Genomic DNA, 6,708 nt, shown 5'->3' with positions numbered 1-6,708 from the left:
TTAGTAGAACTGCGTCCAATAGGGGGAAACGTAGTCGGCGATCCACTTTATTCTCCTTAAAGACAGGGTTTTACGGCTCGACAGCTTATAAAAACTTATTTCTGGGTTCTTTGGCTTGTTAGCTGTACATATTGTCACACAGCAGCTTTTAGGCATTATTCAGTTTTTTGTTACAAGCCAGAAATGACAAGGAGGCGGCTTCTCGCAATACAAAGTCAATGGAGACGGTTGGATTGTTTTCCCCCCCGGTGGGCGTGGTTTTCAGGTTATGACGCGCGGCGCTCTGTCTCTATTCAGATAAATGGCATATCAAAGCTTTGTCAGCTGGTGCTATCTAAGACGACACTATAAGGTTATCATCCTGTCGTGTGTTGTTCTCCAGATACGCTTGGAGCTTCCTGATCAGATCGGTCACAATTTTGGCTTTCGACGACCCCTGCACTGAAGATGGCATGCAATCACGTCCTCCTTTGAAGGTCTCTCAAACTGTGATGCCAGGTCCATTGGAATCGGGGTTTCCTTCAGCTTATCTTCAAATACCTCATCAAACACAAGCCTGATCACATCCTCCACATAACTGTAGAAATATTGCAGTCAATAAATCTTTTGTTTTGATAATTTATTTCCCTGCTTCATACATTAAGTTTTTAATTATGAATGTATTTGAAATAAAACATTACTGCTTACGGTATGTCATTTGTGTGTTTTGGGAACATAGCCTTGTACTTTCCCTCTCCTGCTTTTGTTACGGCTTGGTGACATTGTAATGGATGGCTGCAAGGTACAAATACCTGTAAAATATAAACAAGCAATTAATTTATTGTAAAAGTAAATACTACTTTATTTAACACAGTTACTAAAATACTTAAATACCTGCACAGCATTCCAATAAATGACAAAATCATTTTTTTTTTTGCTGCAAATCTGAAATCTCAGGCTACGGACGGCAAAGGCATCCACTGATGATGATGATGGAAACATTGTGAAACGATGCTACTGCCTGGGTTCCTATTATTATGCAGAGAAAAAAAACTTTGTCATCATCAGTTATACATTTAAGACTGGTAGTGGTTTCACTAGCTAAATACATCATTTGTGTTACACACCTTTGCTCCTCATATGCCAGTCTGACTCCTTGTACTGTGTGTAATGATGTTGCATGTTTGCATACAGTGTAGAAGGATGTGTCCAGCTGCGAATCTAGGATATAGACAAATAAAACAAACATGTATTCAGTCAAAAATACATATTATAACAATAGAGTACAACGACTATAAATCGTTAGACTATTCATTAAAACGTAAATGTATTACATATTACATGGCCCAACATTAGCAACACACATTACGTGTTTACTTCGTTTCAAAATCTAAGAAAGCTTCAAGTAAATACAACAGTAAAATACATATAACTTTAAACAAATCATCTGTACTTAGAGTTTCTTGAGTTTGATCATGAGAACAAATTTTACTGTTAACAGTTTAACGTTAGCTGGCATTTGTATTTAGCTTAGCAACTTAGCAAGTTTGTAAACATGTCTAAACCAACATCGATAAAAAAAACGAAAGCCTGCATAATTCAACATACACGTGTGTAAATATGGTACGTTGTTTATGAAATACAGTATTACAACACAAAACAATTAGCTTGCAAGCTTAGCTCTACACGCACATTATGTTAATCTCCGGTTACCGGTTACGTAATGTACAGTAAAAGGCAAATAATAAACATGAATACTTACAGTCTGTGATCCAGAAGTGCACAGTAATCCAACTTTCAGGAGGAGACGTCCAGCTTCGGTTCATGAGAAGCAGTTATTGTGAAAACTCCGTGAACAACTTCTGACTGGATTTTTCCGGAACCGTATTAAACATGATGTCCTCTGTGGAAGTCCATAAAGTGCTATTTTGCCCTCGCATCTAAAGAGACAGCGTCTACTCGAGAGATTTAATCGCTTAAACAATGAAACAAGAGTTTGCAAACAGAGTCAAAGCAGGGACTCCCAACCTCCGCCATTTTAGCTCTCTTCTGACTCGGCGCTCCCCACCCCACCCTCGTCTTTGAGGGCGTACCCAAGCAAAGCAGAGAGGGCTGAACTATGATAATGTTGGTCTTATCTACGTCACTAATCCCAGGAAGTAAACTGTTGCCTACAATCCGAGTGTTTTTTGTAGTCCTCGAACGTTAGAGACGATAACTCGCGTCATCGTTTTCTTTGAGGTATGTACTTTTTGAATATCGTTAGCATGTACTAATGCACACTTACACACAAAAGGATGTTTAAAAACGTGTATCCCATAATAGGTGCTCTTAAAAGAAACATTAGCCATTATTGTGGCAATGTTAAAGGAGACATATCATGCTAAATCCACTTTCTTGGCTCTTAAATGCATTTTGTTGTATATTTGTAGTGTTTATAAGTACATAAAAGTTGAAATTAGTCTCTTCAGGTGCTTTGTTGATATCTTTATATTCTGTTTTGGTCATATTTTCCAACCGGTTCTGATTTTTCTATTATCTATTACGTTTTTTGAACAATTACGTCACAGTATTTGCAGCGGAACTGCTAAATAAGGACATCGACTTCCAGCCCAACACTATGAGCAATCCGCCATTTTATATTTCTCGCTGCGATATTGTAGTCCAAGCTCAAGGATGCAGAAGTTACGAGAGCGTAAGAAATGTACTCACATCTGTGGGTAAAGTCATTTTTGTGTGCCCGAGGCACTTTAAGGATAACTACTTCACCAATCTCCGCCAGTATAAAGAAGGATTTGCCGATAGACTTCGTCTGATTGAGGGGTCAATTACTTCTTTCTTTGGAGACGACGAGCAGAGCACTTCGGTAAGCAGTTTATAACTTAAAGTAAAAAAGTAAAGTACACGGTGGTCATGGTTTAGCAGTGCTGTTTCTCACTCCGAAGGCTGCAGCCTGCGGAGATCGCTTTTGGGCATCAAGCCTGGTTTTAGTTAACTGAGCATCACATTTGCAAGTCATGAGCATATTACAACAACTTACGATTAACTAAGAATAATAGTCAACTTTATAATTGTTAATATTCTGAAATAAGACTGTCTTGATGACGTATGCAGCCTAGATATGCGACCTCCGGAGGCTGCAGCCTCACACCATTGCGATACCTCCATATGAAGACGTTGTTCTGCAGGTTCGTCGTCTTCATTTTCCTCTCAGTCCGTTTCCGACTCTGGCGCGAACATATAAGGCTGGATGTCACGGTTTATGAATACATTGTTTCCTTCTGATTCACATGGCTGTGTTGTGTAGTGGTGTCTGTGTGTGTGGGTGTGATTGGCACTTACCTCCAGCGCACCTGATGATCATCATTCGCTCCAGCTGCAGCTCATCAACTCACCTATTTATACTCATTCAGTTCTCGTGTTCTTTGTCAGATCGTTCCGGTTGTCTAGCTGTTGGTGAGGTCTCGTGCTGTGTGTTCCTGTCTTCCGTGTTCCTGCTCTCGTGTTCGTGATCGTGTTTGGATTTGGATTTGGATATCACTCGGGAGTTTCACTGTCTTCACGCTGGCCACCTCAACTGCCTGTGTCACCCGCTCAGCTGCTCGCATTATTCATTTCACTCTGTTTTCAATAAAACTCTTAACTTGCATTTGCTTCCTCTCATGTTTCGTGACAGAACGATCTGACCAAGTCATGGAAGCAGCGAGTTCTAATATTACATCCATGGAGGAGTTCTTCAATCGCAGCAATAGACGAATGGAGTCTCAAGAACGTAATCTTTGTGAGACTGGTCGTGCTGTTCAGGCGTTGGTGGCACAGGTATCGGAGCTCACCCAACAATTTCAACAACTTCAGATGCCCACTGCGCCGCCCACACCGCCTGTTCAACCCATACCACCGGATAACAACACGTCCTCGGAGCCCCGCCTACCGATTCCCGAATCTTACGCTGGTGAGCCGAAATTTTGTAGAGCGTTTCTAACACGTTGCTCAATCCATTTCTCTTTGCAACCTAGAACCTTCAACAACGAACAGACCAAGGTGGCGTTTGTGTTAACCCTTTTGACGGGTAAGGCGGCGCTCTGGGGAACGGCGGTGTGGGAGAACCAGGATCCATGCTGCGCCTCATTCCAGACACTATCCGAAGAGATGAAGCGAGTCTTTGATCGGGCTCTCGCTGGTAGGGAAGCGGCTCGTCTACTGGCGGAGTTGAAGCAAGGAGAGAGGTCAGTTTCTGACTATTCGATTGAGTTCCGTACTCTTGCTGCTGAGTGTCATTGGAATGAGGAGGCGCAGTGGGACATGTTCCTGCATGGGTTGGCTGACCGCGTCCATCGGGAGATCTACACCACGGAGTTACCCACTACACTCAACGGACTCATTGAACTGGCCTTAAGAGTCGACTCCCGGTTGACTCGTTTGAATCGCAGAGTCAAACCCAGCTCCGGTATCAGCAGAACGGAGGAAGTTCGAGTCACTGGTGGAGACGTGGTCAGCCCTGTCTACGATCCCGAGCCCATGCAGGTGGGTCGAGCCCGACTCTCCCGGGAGGAAAAGGAGCGGCGGAGGTCCCAGGGCCTTTGTTTATATTGCGGTGGAACTGGTCACTTTGCCTATAACTGTCCCGTAAAAGGTCCAGCCCGGTAGTAAATTCGAGGCTACTATCGGGCGGGGTCTCAGCCGAAAAGTCCTCATCTACATCAACGTTCCTCCCGGTGAGACTGAGGTGGTCAGCACGTCATCACGATTGTCGAGCACTGGTGGATTCAGGGGCAGAAGGTAATTTCATGGACCGTTCATTTGCTGTCAAACACCAGATTCCCTTCAGACCTCTCTCACGTCAGATTTCAGTTCATGCACTCAACGGACAAGATCTTCCCACCATTTTTTCTGTCACTGAGGAAATCACACTCATCACCTCGGGCAATCACACTGAAGCTATCTCATTTTACATTCTGGATACACCTTTGGCTCCTGTTGTACTCGGACATCCCTGGCTAACATTACACAACCCCAAAGTGGACTGGCAGACTAATTCAGTGTGTGCTTGGAGTGTTAAGTGTCATGAGTCTTGTCTTGTTTCTGCTTGTTCGTCTGTGCCTCTGTCTGTGTTTCAGGAGGAGGCAGTGGATTTATCTAACGTGCCCGCGGAGTACCACGACCTGAAGGAAGTGTTCAGTAAGTCTCGTGCTGCTTCTCTCCCTCCGCACCGTCCCTATGACTGTGCTATTGAGTTAATGTCAGGTAAGTCTCCGCCTAAAGGCAAGTTATATTCACTTTCGATTCCCGAAAGGGAGGCTATGGAGAAATACATTTCTGATTCTCTAGCAAACAGGTTCATCCGCCCTTCCTCTTCTCCGGCGGGGGCGGGGTTCTTTTTTGTGGGGAAGAAGGATGGTACCCTACGACCTTGCATTGACTACCGAGGGTTGAACAACATCACGGTCAAGAATACTTATCCTTTACCGTTGATGTCTTCAGCTTTCGAGAGGTTGCAGGGAGCATCCGTCTTTACAAAATTGGACTTACGTAATGCTTATCATTTGGTCCGCATAAGGGAGGGGGATGAATGGAAAACTGCTTTTAACACCCCTCGCGACCATTTTGAATATTTGGTGATGCCTTTCGGATTATCAAATTCGCCAGCAGTTTTCCAGGCACTCGTCAATGATGTGTTGCGAGATATGGTTGACCAGTTCATATATGTCTACCTGGATGACATATTGATTTTTTCTTCATCTCTCCAGGAACATGTGCAACACGTCAGACGAGTGCTTCAGAGGTTGCTAGAGAATGGGCTTTTTGTCAAGGCGGAGAAATGCGAGTTCCACGCACAGTCGGTACCATTTTTGGGGTACATCATCTCTACTGAGGGAGTGCGTATGGATCCTGAAAGGGTTAAGGCTGTGGTAGATTGGCCAAGTCCAGATTCCCGTAAGGCCCTGCAGAGGTTTCTGGGGTTCGCTAATTTTTACCGGCGTTTTATTCGCAATTTCAGCCAGCTAGCCGCACCTCTGACTGCCTTGACCTCTCCACGAACTACGTTCAGGTGGTCAGACGCAGCTGAGGCTGCGTTTGCCAAACTGAAGGGTTGCTTTGTTTCAGCCCCCATTCTCATTTCCCCTGATCCTTCACGTCAGTTCGTGGTCGAGGTCGACGCGTCAGAGGTGGGGGTAGGAGCAGTGTTATCCCAACGCTCTTCCTCAGATGACAAGATGCACCCATGCGCGTTTTTTTCACATCGATTGTCTCCCGCGGAACGTAATTACGATATTGGTAATAGAGAGTTGCTGGCAGTCAAGTTAGCATTGGAGGAGTGGCGCCACTGGTTAGAAGGTTCCGGGGTACCTTTTATTGTCTGGACCGATCATAAGAACTTGGAATATATTAGAACTGCTAAAAGACTGAATTCCAGGCAGGCTCGGTGGGCACTTTTTTTCGGTCGTTTTGATTTTTCTCTCTCGTATCGTCCGGGTTCCAAAAACATCAAACCCGATTCTTTGTCACGCATTTTTGATCGTTCCGAATGCCTGTCTACTCCCGAGTGTATTTTACCAGAGAGGATAGTTATCTCTGCACTCGTATGGGAGGTCGAAGCGAGAGTCAAAGCGGCTCTAGAAGGGGTAACGCCTCCGGTCGGGTGTCCACCGAATCGCTTATTTGTGCCGGAGAGGTTAAGGTCCAATGTTATTCAGTGGGGTCATTGTTCCAATGTTGCTTGTCATCCCG

The 6,708-nt window shown here is 44.6% G+C and overlaps 1 long non-coding RNA gene across 2 annotated transcripts; it reads right to left on the bottom strand.

Moving 5' to 3' along the window:
- LOC135770433 (uncharacterized) lies at window positions 1-2,303 on the bottom strand. 2 transcript variants are annotated; one of them, XR_010542621.2, is made up of 5 exons: window positions 1,742-2,303; window positions 1,107-1,200; window positions 874-1,008; window positions 688-791; window positions 1-577 (listed from the first exon to the last, which is right to left on the bottom strand). It is a non-coding gene; the product is annotated as an uncharacterized lncRNA (long non-coding RNA). The 2 variants fall into 2 exon arrangements; XR_010542620.2 differs by having other exon boundaries at window positions 2-577; window positions 1,107-2,303.
- Window positions 2,304-6,708: the final 4,405 nt, after the last annotated feature.

The sequence above is a fragment of the Paramisgurnus dabryanus genome, chromosome 8 (assembly GCF_030506205.2).
Source record: "Paramisgurnus dabryanus chromosome 8, PD_genome_1.1, whole genome shotgun sequence".
NCBI classification, from domain to species: Eukaryota; Metazoa; Chordata; class Actinopteri; order Cypriniformes; family Cobitidae; genus Paramisgurnus; species Paramisgurnus dabryanus.
Note: the sequence above shows the minus strand (reverse complement) of the source record. Positions and strands in the feature narration are given on the sequence as shown.